Genomic DNA, 15,953 nt, shown 5'->3' with positions numbered 1-15,953 from the left:
AGCAGCTTCTTAGTGTGGAGGAAGGGGAAGGACTTACCAGGAACTGCCATCCAGACTATTTTATGTTGTTGTTCAGTTGCTAAGTCTCGTCTGACTCTTTGCAACCCCATGGACTGCAGCATTCCAGGCTACCCCATCCTTCAGTAGTAGCAGGTTGCATTGCAGGCTGGTGGTTTCAAGTCAGAGAGACTTTCTGAAAGACAGGTATGGGTTTGAGTCTCAGCTTGGGCACTTCTCAGTTATGTGACTCTCAACTTGTGTCCTAAATTGTCTGTTCCCTACAACACTCCATTTTTTTTTGGCCATTTGTGGGTGCTGGGGGCAGTTCAGATCAATTAGCAGTGTTTCTGCTCTCAAGGGGATGATTAAACATCCTGAAAGAATACTGGACTTAAGCACTTGCCAGTGGTCATTTTGGGAACCCTGAGCTGAGATAGAGAGGTGGGAGAGGCAGAACGGTCCCTGACAACTTGATTGGGGACCATTGAGGTCTTCCATTTCCCTTCTCAGTATCCGTGTACCCAGTTCACTTGGTTCCCTTCCACAGAAATAAGAGATTGTTACAGGTGGAATGAAGACACAGGAAAGAAAATTCAGCCTTTTCCTCTTTAGGTACACATAAAATACATTTTCGAAAATGTAAGACAATGCCATGCTTTTCAGTTCTATTTTTTTTTTTTTACTTTTAAAAAGTGCACTATTTTTCCTGTATAACATGTGCATCACAATAAGGTTAATATTGCTTTTTAACTTTAGTGCATACGTTATACAGTGGATTTCTTATTCCCATTCCCCAAAATACTTAAGGATTTTATTACCGTGATGTGAAAAGTGTTATAGTTCAACCAAAAAAAAAAATTAATGATATTCTCAGACTACATAACTTGCCAATTTATAAAGATTTTTACTCAGTTCTTGTCGTTCAGTCTATCAGTCATGTTCAACTCTTTGCGACCCCATGATCGGAAGCATGCCAGTCTTCCCTGTCCTTCACTGTCTCCCAGAGTTTGCTCAAACTCATGCCCACTGAGTCGATGATAACATCCTACCAGCTCATCCTCTGTCACCCTCTTCTCCTCCTGCCCTCGATCTTTCCGAGCAGCAGGGTCTTTTCCAGTGAATTGACTCTTCGCATTAGGTGGCCAAAGTATTGGAGCTTCAGCTTCAGCATCAGTTCTTCCAATGACTATTCAGGGTTGATTTCCTTTAGGATTGACTGGGTTGATCTCCTAGCTGTCCAAGGACTCTAAATAGAGTCTTCTCCAGCACTGAAATTCAAAACCATCAATTCTTTGGTGCTCATCCCTCTTTATGGTCCAACTCTCACATTTGTACATGACTACTGGAGAAATCATAGCTTTGACTAGAGGGACCTTTGTTGGCAAAGTGATGTCTCTGCTTTTTAATATGCTATCAAGTTTGGTCATAGCTTTTCTTCCAAGGAGCAAGTGTCTTTTAATTTCATGGCTGCAGTCACTGTCTGCAGTGATTTTGGAGCCCAAGAAACTAAAGTCTGTCACTGTTTCCATATTTTCCCCCTCATTTATTTGCCAAAAGTGATGGGATTGGATGCCATGATCGTAGTTCCACTCAGTGAGATTAAGCCAATTCACAAATTTGGGAAGCCACCCACTGTATCTTCTTATGACATGTTCCCATAAGTCGTAAAGGACATCTTTTACCCATTAAGAAGTCACTCCTGATTCCCACCTCCTCCATCCCCACCCTCATCTCCTGTCAAGGACTAATTGGCTTTCAGTCTTGATGGACTGGCTTTTTTGGGACATCTCCTTTCAATAGAATCACACCATATCTGTCCTTTTGTGTGTGGCTCATTTTACTTCAATGGTGATTTCCCAACTGATTCATGTTGTAACATTCCTTTCCTTGTGTGCATATTCTTCCATTTCATGGAGAGTTCACCTTACATTTATCCCTTCTTTTGTCCCCTGAAAATTGGGTTGTTTCCCCCCTTTGGCTATTTTGAATAATGCTACTATGAATACATAGTCCCTGGGTTTTCCTAATGCCTGCTTTAAAAGTTGTTTTTTTTTTCTTTTTTGGGGGGGAGGGTGTTTTATTTCTAAGAGTGGAATCACTACATCTGGTAGTAATCCTATGTTGAAGCTTTGGAGGAAGCTCGAGACGATTTTCAACATCCACTGTTTGATTTTAAATTCCCCCAGTGTAGCATCACCAACTCAGTGGACCTGAATTTGAGCAAACTGCGGGAGCTACTGGAGGACAGAGGAACCTGGCATGCTACAATCCATGGGGCTGCAGAGTCGGACATAACTTAAAGACTGAACAACAGCAAAAACAATGGTGCATAAGGCGTCCAGTTTCTCCAGATTCTCAACAACACTTGTTATTTTCCTGTGTCTAAATTTTAGACATCCTTCTTGTTCAGTCACTAAGTCATGCTCGACTATGTGCGACCCTATGGACTGCAGCAACCCAGGCTTCCCTGTCCTCCACTATCTCCCGCAGTTTGCTCAAACTCCTGTCCATTGAGTCAGTGATGCCATCCATTTATCTCATCCTCTGTCACGCCTTTCTCCTCTTGCTCTCAATCTTGCCCAGCATCAGGATCTTTTCCAATGAGTCAGTTCTTTGTATTAGGTGGCCAAAGTATTGGAGTTTCAGCTTCAGCATCAGTCCTTCCAATGAATATTCAGGGTTGATATCCTTTAGGATTGACTAGTTTGATCTCCTTGCAGTTCAAGGGACTCTCAAAAGTCTTCTCTAGTGCCATAGTTTGAAAGCATCAATTCTTTGGCCCTTAGCCTTCATTATGGTCCAAATCTCACATCCGTATGTGACTATTGGGTTAGCCATAGCTTTGACAATATGAACCTTGGTCAGCAAAATGATACTCTGCCTTTTATATATGCTGTCTAGGTTTGTTTTAGTTTTCCTTCCAATGAGCAAGCGTCTCTTAGTCATGACTGCAGTAACTGTCCATGGTGATTTTGGAGCCCAAGAAAATAAAATCTATCACTGTTTCCAACTTTTCCCCATCTATTTGCCATGAAGTGATAGGACCAGATGCCATGATCATTTTTTTTTTTTTTAATGTTGAGTTTCAAGCCAGCTCTTTCACTCTCTTCTTTCACCCTCATCAAGAGTCTCTTAGTCTCTTAGTTCCTCTTGCTTTTTGTCATTAAGGTAATATCATCTGCATACCTGAGGTTGTTGATATTTCTCTCTGCAATCTTGATTCCAGCTTGTGTGTCATTCAGCCCAGCATTTCGCATGATGTACTCTGCATATAATTTAAATAGGCAGCGAGACAACATGCAGCTTTGTGATACTTGTTACCCATTTTTTAAGCAATCTGTTGTTCCATGTCTGGTTCTAACTTTTGCTTCTTGTACTGCATACAAGGTTTCTCAGGAGACAGGTAAGGTGGTCTGGTGTTCCTATCTCTTAAAGAATTTTCCACAGTTTGTTATGATCCACACAGTCAAAAGCTTTAGTGTAGTCATTGAAGCAGAAGTAGATTTTTCAATTCCCTTGCTTTTTCTGTGATCCAACGGATGTTGGCAATTTTTCCTCTGGTTCCTCTGCCTTGTCTAAATCTAACTTGCACATCTGGGAGTTTTGGGGTGACGGATGGTTGAACCTAGCTTGAAGGATTTTGGTGTTGCTTTACTAGCATGTGAAATGTTTGCAACTGTATGATAGTTAAAACATTGTTTGACATTGCCTTTCTTTGATATTGAAATGAAAACTGACTTTTTCCAGTCCTGTGGCCACTGCTGAGTCTTCTAAAGGATTTTATCTTTACCTATGTGGTTAACTTTTCTGTTATTCTTTATTTCTTCATATGATTTTGAGTTCTGTCTAGTGTCTTTTCATTTTAACTTGAAGTTCATTTTAACCCTTCAGTCTCTCTGGTATGGTAGTTTTAATAGTTATGAAGTCTGTCAGGTTTTGTTTTTGTGTGTGGGGTTTTTTGTTTATTTGTTTTGCTTTGTTTGAATGTGGATGTGTCTTGATTTCCCTGGTCATGTTTAATAGAAACCCTGGCTGGCAGGTTTTCTTTTTACCTTCATCATTTAAGGTATATCAGTCATTCATTCAGTGCTTTCTGGCCTCCATGGTTTGTGAAGAGCAGCTGGCTGTTAATCATATTGATGATCCACTGTACTTTATGAGTTTATTGTTTTGTAAATCCAGTAGTCACTTGTTGACACTACAGTGAGTCAGGTTCAAGACAATGTACTAGTCTGTAGTGAGGTCTGCTAAAATTAACTGAAAAGCCATGGAGGGATAGTTTAGTAATATCCCATGCTGGAAGATGCTGTTTATTTTTTATGGGGAAAATGGGATCTAAAGGGGATTTACCATATGGTAGGAATTTAGGGGGGGCATGTGGGCATCATTTTAGAAGTGAGAAATTTACAGTAGAAAAGGTTTTCAAGAAATGACCATTTGGGTTTAATGGAGATTTCTGTGGTTAGAAGAATCTAACATAGTCTACATGTAACTTGAGTCCTGGATCCTGGACATCACTTGGTATTCTTCTGCTTTCTCTTTGGGAATGTCTGGAAGCAATGCTGGCATAGGCTAACAGTGATGAGGAAAGGAAAGGAAACAACACTGGCAAGGCATCTAGCACTCTGCCTGCCATATAGTCCCACTCAGTAAGTGTCAGTGATCATGACAGTGTCAATGCAAGTTTGTGTGAGGGATTTTTATCCAGGCCAGGGTGGGATTTCTGGCCCAGTCATTAGGGTCAGATGAATGCATTGCCCTTAGCTGACAAGGGACACAGTTTCTAAGTTAACATTGATCTTTGCTTACTCATTTTCTTTGAAAGTGTGTACTTTAAAATTAATCTAAAACATGCCATAAAGTATACAAATCATGACTATCAGGTCAAAAATTCGAAAGTCATGTTTAAACAGTACTCAGCCAAAAGCATTTAAGAAAGAAATAGCACCAATACCACACACCTCCTCAGAGAGCAGAGAAAGCAGAGGAACAGGGTCTAACTCATCCCAGGTGATCAAGACAGTGACACCACTGAAGCTTGGCTCAGTTATCACAAGAAAGAAAACCACAGGTCAATCTCCTCCATGAAAATCCCAAACACAGCACTAGCACCCCGAGTCAAGGGATTTCCTGAAAAACCGAACCCTTGACAATGAAGCTGGACCCTCTCCAGAAAGGTAAGGTTGGCCCAACAGTGGGAAATCAGTGCTCTTCACCATTTCAGCAGGACCAGAAATAGAAACAGCATGATCATCCCAATAGATCTCTGGTTCTTCAGCAAAGATTTTAATGACATTTTTCAAACATACAAAAAATCCGGGAGAATAGCACAGTGAATTCCCACTGAACAATGGTTAAGGTACTGTTGTTTCTTTCCATTTTCCTTTGTTGATATATTTTAGAATAAATCCAAGACTCTTAAATTCTCTTCCCTTCTCATTTCTGTTTCTTCTCTTTCTTCACACACACCCCCACCCCAAGTTGCCAAACATCTGGTACAAATCAGTTAAAACTTTGCTCTCCATTTGTTATTTATTCAAGAGTTGTTGCTCATGTACTTACTGTGTGCTGGCGCCTAAGCTAGGCTGGGACACAGTAGTTTGTATGACTCAGAGGCTGTCATTCCACATTGGGTTAGGAGCCGCTGCTCTATTCTCCCATAAGTCCCTGTGCTTCTAGCTGTAATAAGATGGTTTGCACAACATTTCCTTTATGCGTGTCCTGGGACTGTGAGCTCCATGAAGGCAGGGGCTCCTACAACTTTTGCTTTTGCATATCCTGGCCCTAGTACACAGTTGGCACATGAGTTTTCGTAAATGCCTTTAGGACGATACCAGTATTTACTTGAGGGGACACAAAGGCTGATGGAAGCTGCTCGTTTCTCTTCAGTTTGGTTTTTAGTGGAGGTTTGTGGGAATGTTAGAGTTTAGAGTTATTCAAAGTGAACAATCTCTGAGCAAGATTGTAGGGCAAAGGAGAGAGATTAGTGAAGGTGGGAGAGTCAGGCTGGTAGAAAGATAACGCCAGTAGCATCAGTGACATTATACACAGAAATATAATCTGTTAAGAGAAGGAGGGTCAGGGCCTCTGAAAGTTAAGGGGACAGAAGGAGTTGTCAGTCCAATCTACCCTTGCTCCCAACTGCCCTTACAGCAGTTACATGCTGTCGAGTGCATTCCATCCAATAAGCCCCCTTTGTCCAAAGGCTCATTTCTTCCTCACCGTTGCTCGTTGAAGCACTGAGGGTCATAGCATCTAAGCAACTAAGTCTAAACATGTCTAAGACATGTGCCGAAACTCACAATTCTCAAGTGGCAGGGTCAGAATGTTCACCCAGCTCTCTCCAAAATTCAGTCTCAGCCACTAAGACACACTTGGGAGGAGCCGAACACAATCTCTTAAAGACAGGAAAAAAAAATAGATGTAAAGATGAGGCACAGGAGACAGATACCCTAACCAGGTCTTTCGCTAAACAAGGCCCCCCGCCCACTTTCCCCTCTCCATTTGTCAGTGTTGTCTCCATGCTGGGGATGGGGATGGGTCCTGGCTCACATCCCCCAGAGAGGAAGAATCTTCCCCTCTGGCTCCAATCTAGAACATTCCAGTGGGGTGAGGTACCGCGACAGGCTCAGCCTGGGAATATGCCCAACTCTGCCTCTGGCAGGGGGCCAGAGAAGGAGATTTTTCAGCAGAAGTGGGTAGGGGTGCTGGGTTGACAAGACACTCCACTCTAGATTTACAGAAAACCCATTAAGTGCCCATGGGAAACCAAAGCTCTGAAGTAATTAATTACTGAAGTTGGCATGCTGCCACACTTGAAAGCAACTGCAGAATGTTATCAGAATGAATGTATTTGACATGAATATGATGAATCTGTGGCTGTTTTTACATGAAACTTTTGTAATTGTACGGATTTCATTATTCAGAGGCTCCAAAGAAAGGTCTGCCAAGCACTTAGTCTGGTGGCAACTCTATAGTAAAGTTCTCCAACACTGGCAGTATTCATGGTTCACCAGTGGCCCTCAGGTTATATTCGTGGTCTTATAGCTGCTCATCCTCCACTGCAGGCCCCAGCTCTAGCCACACCCTTTGTCAGCCACATCACATTTCCCACAAGTGCCATGCACTTCTCTGCCTCGATACTCTTGCAGATGACCCTCTTATTGCTTGGATCATCTTTCCCTCTCCTCATTCACCTGTGAAACTTCTACTGATATGTCAGGATCCATCACCAACATTTCACGCACTGAGAAATTCTCTAAGAGTTGGCCTCTGGTCTTGAGTTCTTTGAGGCTGTGGTGAGGAAACAAAGCATGTAATATTTAGGCTGTCCAACGGCCTCGATAAGATTCTGCATCCCAGACTGCCAAAAAAGAAAGCAAGTGTTTTGTCATGGACACAGGGAATTGGAGAAAATGGTCAAGACTCTCTAAGGACAAGTATCAACAATATGCCCTCCTAAGGACTAACCCTGCAACAAATTGTGAAATGGTGGTGCATCTGTTCCACAACCCTATAGATTTTCATCTTTGATGAAAAAAGGAAAATGCATGAGCAAGCAGATAACTGAGGGAGGTAGAAAAGTTAAATTGATGTAGGGAGACTCTGTATCTCCATCTGTAACAGTATCCATATAACTGTCTTTCTATTTACATCTGTACCTCTGTGTAGACACCTGTCTATCTGTCTCCATACACAGAGAGAAGGATGAAAGCAAATAATGCCACCAATTTGAAATGGCATATTATGCCTGAGTAGTGGACTTAGGGGTGAATTCCATTTACTTCATAAATAATATTTGTTATCAATTTTATTACACTCAAGATTTATTATTTCTACAGTTGGACCAAAGACTTCACATTAGAAGTTAGGTTAAATTGCAGTACCCCATCATAGATTATCAGGGGGAAGTAGAATGCTTCTCCTTAGCTAACTTCTGGAAGGCTACCTTTGAACATTCGTTAAGTGTTGTCGGTACATTGTAAGAAGTAAGAAAGTTGGTGTGATGGTCTATAGATAAAAAGATTCACCCAACGCCTGAATTCTCATGTTGTTGGATGAGAATTGAAAGGCATCAATGAAATTCACCCCTAAACCTTTGTCACAGAAGGCTCTAATTTGGAGCTAGGAAAGTCAGAAGAGGATATAACTCAATCTTGGTTATTGATTGGGCAGATACTCCATTCTTATCCGTTGTTCTTTGTTTCCTTTGTGTCTGTGTGTGTGTGTTTTTCTTTTTCCCTCATTGTTTGATCCTTTCTTAGCATCCGTGAACTCTAATTGGGAAACTAAGACACTAGTGTCAGGAAGCCAGCAGGTGGAGATGTTGAGCTGCCTTTGTGAATGTCAGCCAGGCCTTCCTTCACAAATACAGTGGTTCCAACTTTAGTGGGGTTGAGAGCAACCTAGAGAATGCATTTAAAATGTAGCTTCCTTACATATTGTGGTGCTCCTATGTTGGGTGCATATATATTTATAATTGCTATATCTTCTTCTTGGATTGATCCTGTGACCATTATGTAGTGCCTTCTTTGTCTCTTTTCATAGCCTTTATTTTGAAGTCTATTTTATCTGATATAAGCATTGCGACTTCTGCTTTCTTTTGGTCTCCGTTTGCGTGAAATATTTTTTTCCAACCCTTCACTTTCAGTCTGTATGTGTCCCTTGCTTTGAGGTGGGTCTCTTGTAGACAGCATATATAGGGGTCTTGTTTTTGTATCCATTCAGCTAGTCTTTGTCTTTTGGTTGGGGCATTCAACCCATTTACATTTAAGGTAATTATTGATAAGAATGGTCCCATTGCCATTTGCTTTGTTGTTTTGGGTTCATGTTCATACACTCTTTCTGTGTTTCCTGTCTAGAGAAAATCCTTTAGCATTTGTTGAAGAATGAAGGGGAAATTAACAATAACACAATAATAGTGGGAGACTTTAATACCCCACTCACACCTATGGATAGATCAACTAAACAGAAAATTAACAAGGAAACATAAACTTTAAATGACACAATGGACCAGCTAGACCTAATTGATATCTATAGGACATTTCACCACAAAACAATCAATTTCACCTTTTTTCTCAAGTGCACATGGAAACTTCTCCAGAATAGATCACATCCTGGGCCATAAATCTAGCCTTGGTAAATTCAAAAAAATTGAAATCATTCCAGTCATCTTTTCTGACCACAATGAAGTAAGATTAGATCTCAATTACAGCAAATAAAAAACTATTAAAAATTTCAACATATGGAGGCTAAATAACACACTTCCACACTTCCGAATAATGAACAAATCATAGAAGAAATCAAAAAAGAAATCAAAATATGCATAGAAATGAATGAAAATGAAAACACAACAACCCAAATCCTATGGGACACTGTAAAAGCAGTGCTAAGGGGAAGGTTCATAGCAATACAGGCTTACTTCAAGAAACAAGAGAAAAGTCAAATAAATAACCTAACTCTACACCTAAAGCAACTAGAGAAGGAAGAAATGAAGAACCCCAGGGTTAGTAGAAGGAAAGAAATCTTAAAAATTGGGGCAGAAATAAATGCAAAAGAAACAAAAGAGACCATAGCAAAAATCAACAAAGCTAAAAGTTGGTTTTTTGAAAAGATAAATAAAATTGACAAGCTGTTAGCCAGACTCATCAAGAAACAAAGGGAGAAGAATCAAATCAACAAAATTAGAAATGAATGGAGAGATCACAACAGACAACACTGATATACAAAGGATCATAAGAGACTACTACCAGCAGCTATATGCCAATAAAATGGACAACTTGGAAGAAATGGACAAATTCTTAGAAAAGTATAACTTTCCAAAACTGAACCAGGAAGAAATAGAAGATCTTAACAGACACATCACAAGCATGGAAATAGAAACTGTAATCAGAAATCTTCCAGCAAACAAAAACCCAGGACCAGATGGCTTCACAGCTGAATTCTACCAAAAATTGAGAGAAGAGCTAACACCTATCTTACTCAAACTCTTCCAGAAAATTGCAGAAGAAGGCAAACTTCCAAACTCATTCTATGAGGCCACCATCACCCTAATACCAAAACCAGACAAGGATGCCAGAAAAAAAGAAAACTACAGGCCAATATCACTGATAAACATAGATGCAAAAATCCTTAACAAAATGCTAGCAAGCAGAATCCAACAACATATTAAAAAGATCATACATCATGACCAAGTGGGCTTTATCCCAGGAATGCAAGGATTCTTTAATATACGCAAATCAATCAATGTAATACACCACACTAACAATTTGAAATATAAAAACCATATGATTATCTCAGTAGATGCAGAAAAAGCCTTTGACAAAATTCAACATCCATTTATGATAAAAACTCTCCAGAAAGCAGGCATAGAAGGAACATACTTCAACATAATAAAAGTTATATATGACAAAATCACAGCAAACATTATCCTCAAAGGTGAAAAATTGAAAGCATTTCCCTTAAAGTCAGGGACAAGACAAGGATGCGCACTCTCACCACTACTATTCAACATAGTTTTGGAAGTGTTGGCCACAGGAATCAGAGCAGAAAAAGAAATAAAAGGAATCCAGATAGGAAAAGAAGAAGTAAAACTCTCACTGTTTTCAGATGACATGATCCTCTACATAGAAAACCCTAAAGACTCTACCAGAAAATTACTAGAGCTAATCAATGAATACAGTAATGTTGCAGGATATAAAATTAACACACAGAAATCTCTTGCATTCCTATACGCTAACAATGAGAAAACAGAAAGAGAAATTAAGGAAACAATACGATTCACCATTGCAACAAAAAGAATAAAATGCTTAGGAACATATCTACCTAAAGAAACGAAAGACTTATATATAGAAAACTATAAAACACTGATGAAAGAAATCAAAGAGGACACAAATAGATGGAGAAATATACTGTGTTCATGGATTGGAAGACTCAATATTGTGAAAATGGCTATACTACCCAAAGCAAACTACAGATTCAATGCATCCCTATCAAGCTACCAGTGATATTCTTAACAGAACGAGAACAAATAATTTCACAATTTGTATGGAAATACAAAAACCTCGAATAGCCAAAGCAATCTTGAGAATGAAGAATGGAACTGGAGGAATCAACCTGCCTGACTTCAGGCTCTATTACAAAGCCACAGTCATCAAGACAGTATGGTACTGGCACAAAGACAGAAATATAGATCAATGGAACAGAATTGAAAGCCCAGAGATAAATCCATGTACCTATGGACACCTTATCTTCGACAAAGGAGGCAAGGATATACAATAGAAAAAAGACAACCTCTTTAACAAGTGGTGCTGGGAAAACTGGTCAACCACTTGTAAAAGAATGAAACTAGAGCACCTTCTAACACCATACACAAAAAATAAACACAAAATGGATTAAAGAGCTAAATATAAGACCAGAAACTATAAAACTCCTAGAGGAGAACATAGGCAAAACACTCTCTGACATAAATCACAACAGGATCCTCTGTGACCCACCTCCCAGAATATTGGAAATAAAAGCAAAAATACACAAATGGGACCTAATGAAACTTAAAAGCTTTTGCACAACAAAGGAAACTATAAGCAAGGTGAAAAGACAGCCCTCTGATTGGGAGAAAATAATAGCAAATGAAGCAACAGACAAAGGATTAATCTCAAAAATATACAAGCAACTCCTGAAGCTCAATTCCAGAAAAATAAATGACCCAATCAAAAAATGGGCCAAAGAACTAAACAGACATTTCTCCAAAGAAGACATACAGATGGCTAACAAACACATGAAAAGATGCTCAAAGTCACTCATTAGCAGAGTAATGCAAATCAAAATGAGGTACCATTACACGCCAGTCAGGATGGCTGCTATCCAAAAGTCTACAAGCAATAAATGCTGGAGAGGGTGTGGAGAAAAGGGAACCCTCTTACACTGTTGGTGGGAATGCAAAGTAGTACAGCCGCTATGGAGAACAGTGTTCAGCTTCCTTAAAAAGCTGGAAATAGATCTGCCATATGACCCAGCAATCCCACTTCTGGGCATACACACTGAGGAAACCAGATCTGAAAGAGACACGTGCACCCCAATGTTCATCACAGCACTGTTTATAATTGCCAGGACATGGAAGCAACCTAGATGCCCATCAGCAGATGAATGAATAAGGAAGCTGTGGTACATATACACCATGGAATATTACTCAGCCATTAAAAAGAATTCATTTGAATCAGTTCTAATGAGATGGATGAAACTGGAGCCCATTATACAGAGTGAAGTAAGCCAGAAAAATAAAGACCAATACAGTATACTAACTTATATATATGGAATTTAAAAAGATGGTAACGATAACCAAATATGCAAAACAGAAAAAGAGACACAGATGTATAGAACAGACTTTTGAACTCTGTGGGAGAAGGCGAGGGAGGGATGTTCTGAGAGAATAGCATTGAAACAAATATACTATCAAGGGTGAAACAGACCACCAGCCCAGGTGGGATGCATGAGACAAGTGCTCAGGGCTGGTGCACTGGGAAGACCCAGAGGGATGGGATGGGGAGGGAGGCGGGAGGGGGTATTGGGATTTGGAACACATGTAAATCCATGGCTGACTGATGTCAATGTATGGCAAAACCCACTACAATATTGTAAAGTAATTAGCCTCCAACTAATAAAAATAAATGAAAAAAAAATGTAGCTTCCCAGTGCCCACCCATGGAATTGTTTCTGTGGGCCTTGCATAAGGCCAAGGAGACTGGATTATTTATTTATTTGACTGTGCCAGACCTCTGTTACAGCAATATTCCTTGAGGCATGTGAGATCCTTAACAGGGGCATGTGAGCCCTCAGTTGTGACATATGAGACTTTGTTCCCTGATTAGGGATTGAACCTGGGCCTACTGCATTAGGAGCACATAGTCTTAGTCACCAGACCACCAGGGAAGTCCCTGGGAGTTTGGATTTTATCACACCCACTACCGTGTGATCCTGAGACAGGCTGGTGCATGCTCCACACCTTGAGAGACTCTGATGTAAATGATGTACCCTGGCAGGAATATATGGAAATGTTAAGAGAAATGGTATAAGTCGAGAAGGGAGCAGAGTGAAAGCGAGTTCTGGAGAGGCCCACCATGTAACTTTCCACTAGTGTCAGGGGAGGCAGAGGTAGCAAAGTTACTGAGAAGTGGCCAGATGGACAACAGGATAACCAGAGAATATGTACTTATGGAAGCCAAAGGAACACAGGAAGAGGGCAAAGAAAAGCAAGAGGCAGTTCGTGGTGATGAATGCTGCTGCAAATCAGAAGAGATGAGGACCAAATCCACTCCATTTAACCACACAGAGGTCACTGGCAGCTTTCAGGTGAGTGCCATTTGAAGAGTTGTGGGAGTTCACGTTGTGCTGGCTTACAGTAGGTCACAGAGCACATGGGAGGGGAGGAAATTGAGGCAACAAGCATACACAAATCTTGATAGACCTTTGACTGCTAAGAGGAGAGTGGGGGTGGGGTGGGTTGATTGAAAATAGAGCCAAGAGATTCTCCTTTGAGTTGAAGGAGATTTGAATACGTGCAAAGGTTAGTGAGAGTGGTGGGAAAGAGAAAGAGAGACTCGAGATAGAGGATGGAGAGACACTGTGGATAAAAGAGTGGATACTGCAAGGTTCCTGGAAGACAGGAGGCCATGTGCCCTAGAACAGAGGGGTGAGGCCCTCTCTCCTCAGACAGGGGGACAGTTTGGGACAGGTGCAGGTGGCCTGTAGGTTTGAGAGCAATAGGTGCTGGGGTTTCCATCTGAACCATTTTTTCTCAGAAAAATAGGGGGAGAGTGAGTTGCTGAGCATGACAGGGGAATTGTGAGGGGAAGGAGCAGGATTAAAGGTGGAGCAGGGTGGAAAACGTCGAAAATGGCAAGTGGAGAAAGTGGGTTGACCAGATGCAAATGGGACAAGTGGGGAGGAATTTGTGGGCCTGGTTGAGGCTGTCAGTCATCAATCCAAGGTGCTAATTCTTGGCCATCTTAGGTAATTTTCTCCACTGTGGCAGGGGCCAGCAAAAGGAAAGAGAGCTGGGTTTTCAGAAAAATACGACTTCACCTGACAAAGACAGTGGCATCCCAGGAGGTTACAGGGAAGGAATTGACTGAGATGCTGGACCTTCACTCATGAGAAGTTAGGAGGATTCGTGGACATAGGAAAGAAAAAGGGCCAGTGGAGTGGGTGTTCTGATGAGGCTGGTAAATGGATGCGGTGGGGGAACTCGAAGGATAGGAGGCAGTGGTTCAAGTACATGATATATGAAGGGCAGATTTTTAAGACAGAGCAACTTCGGGTGAGGCCCTCAAAGTTGATGTAGTTTAAACAGAGTGCAGGAGCAGGTCATTTTAGATGAGGACATTTAAGGAACCAAGACACCAGAGAATATGCACTGAAATTGGGGTGAGAACAAGTTCCAAAGTGCTGAATGAGTGAACACAGGTGACTGACGGACAGACAGATGGGAAGGCTGCTTCAGAGGTCTTCTTTGAAGATTAACTTTGCAAATTATGAGTTTGATTGTTATATTGAACACTTGTTAAAGTATTGGTTAGCTGTGTATCTCTTGTCACTTGTTAGGACCTTTCAGCATCATCCAGATGTTACTTGTCCCTGAGATAACTTACAGATTTAATGCAATCCCATACAAATGCCAACAAGTTCTTCCCTCTCCTCCCAGAGATATCAAGATGATAGAATAGAAAAAAAAGCAAGAAAACTTCAAAAACAACCAAAGGGAATAGCTTTACATGAGAACTGGCCAACTAGATATTACAGGATAGTCGAAAGGCTCTATAATTAAAACAGTGTGGTCTTGGACCACAAGTAGACAGACTGTCGAATGGAACATAATAGAAAGTACAGACTAGACCAAATAACATGCAGAAATTTATGGTATGAATAAGGTGGTATTTCAATCAGTGTGGGCAAAGATGAATATTTTTCTTAATGATATGATTTTGAGGAAATTATATACTATTTGAATAATGAATATGTCAAATTTGAATGTCTACATAAAGGGAAATAAAGCAGTTGGATCTCTACATAATGTCAGCAGAAAACACCAGTTTCCCCAGGAACACTGGTTCATTAATGAAAAATAAACCTTAAAAACATGAAAAAATAAAGGAGAAAGATTTTATGACTCCAGAGTAAAGATAAAGTTCTTTTAATAGGCACAGGAAAACACACATATAAAGACTAATATCCCAACATACCAGCAACTTCTATGAATTTATAACTAAACCTTCTACCAAAGGGAAAACTTGAAACAACTCCCCCAGTGATACTTTTCATGGAGAATAATTTGAAATGACCAATCAGCATAAAATGGAGCTCAACCTTATGAGTGACTGGAGATACGCAAAAGAGTAATTCTCCCCGATGTAATTTTATACCCACTAGGTCGGACAAGACTGAAGTGACTTAGCAGCAGCAGCAGCAGCAGAGTGGCAACAGGCAAGAAACCCGATTCCAGCAAGTATTTGGTGAGGATACTAAACAATGGTACTCAACCCACTGGTGGAGGCAAAAGATGGAGACAGTTTCCCTGCACTCAGTGAGCCTATGACCTAGCCATCCCCCTCCCTTAAACACTGAAATGCGTATTGCACATGGGCTAGACACCAGAACACTGCTTGCATCGGTGCTCTGAAGGGCTCTCAAGTGGAAAGCATGCAGATGTCCAGGGACAAGAAGAAAAATGGAGGGACAAAGGGAGGCGTGGCTCCACAAGGGTACATGACAGGGCAGGGAAAGAGAAAGCCCGGTGGAGACAGGTCACACTGTAGATACTGGTCGATACTGCCACAATGTCGAGTGATGCAAAGAGGAAGTGGCGGAAGACCACAGAGAACCTGATACAATTGATGGTGATTTGCAGACAAGTGTAAGCAAGGCTATTTAAGGATTAGGTAACACTGACTTAAAAAAAA

The 15,953-nt window shown here is 40.8% G+C and overlaps 1 pseudogene; it reads left to right on the top strand.

Moving 5' to 3' along the window:
* Window positions 1-15,953, top strand: part of LOC136153269 (mRNA decay activator protein ZFP36L2 pseudogene) — a 164,430-nt pseudogene that overhangs the window by 95,704 nt on the left and 52,773 nt on the right.

This window comes from Muntiacus reevesi, chromosome X, assembly GCF_963930625.1.
Source record: "Muntiacus reevesi chromosome X, mMunRee1.1, whole genome shotgun sequence".
NCBI lineage: Eukaryota > Metazoa > Chordata > Mammalia > Artiodactyla > Cervidae > Muntiacus > Muntiacus reevesi.
The sequence above is the reverse complement of the archived record's forward strand: the minus strand, read 5'-3'. Positions and strand labels throughout refer to the sequence as shown.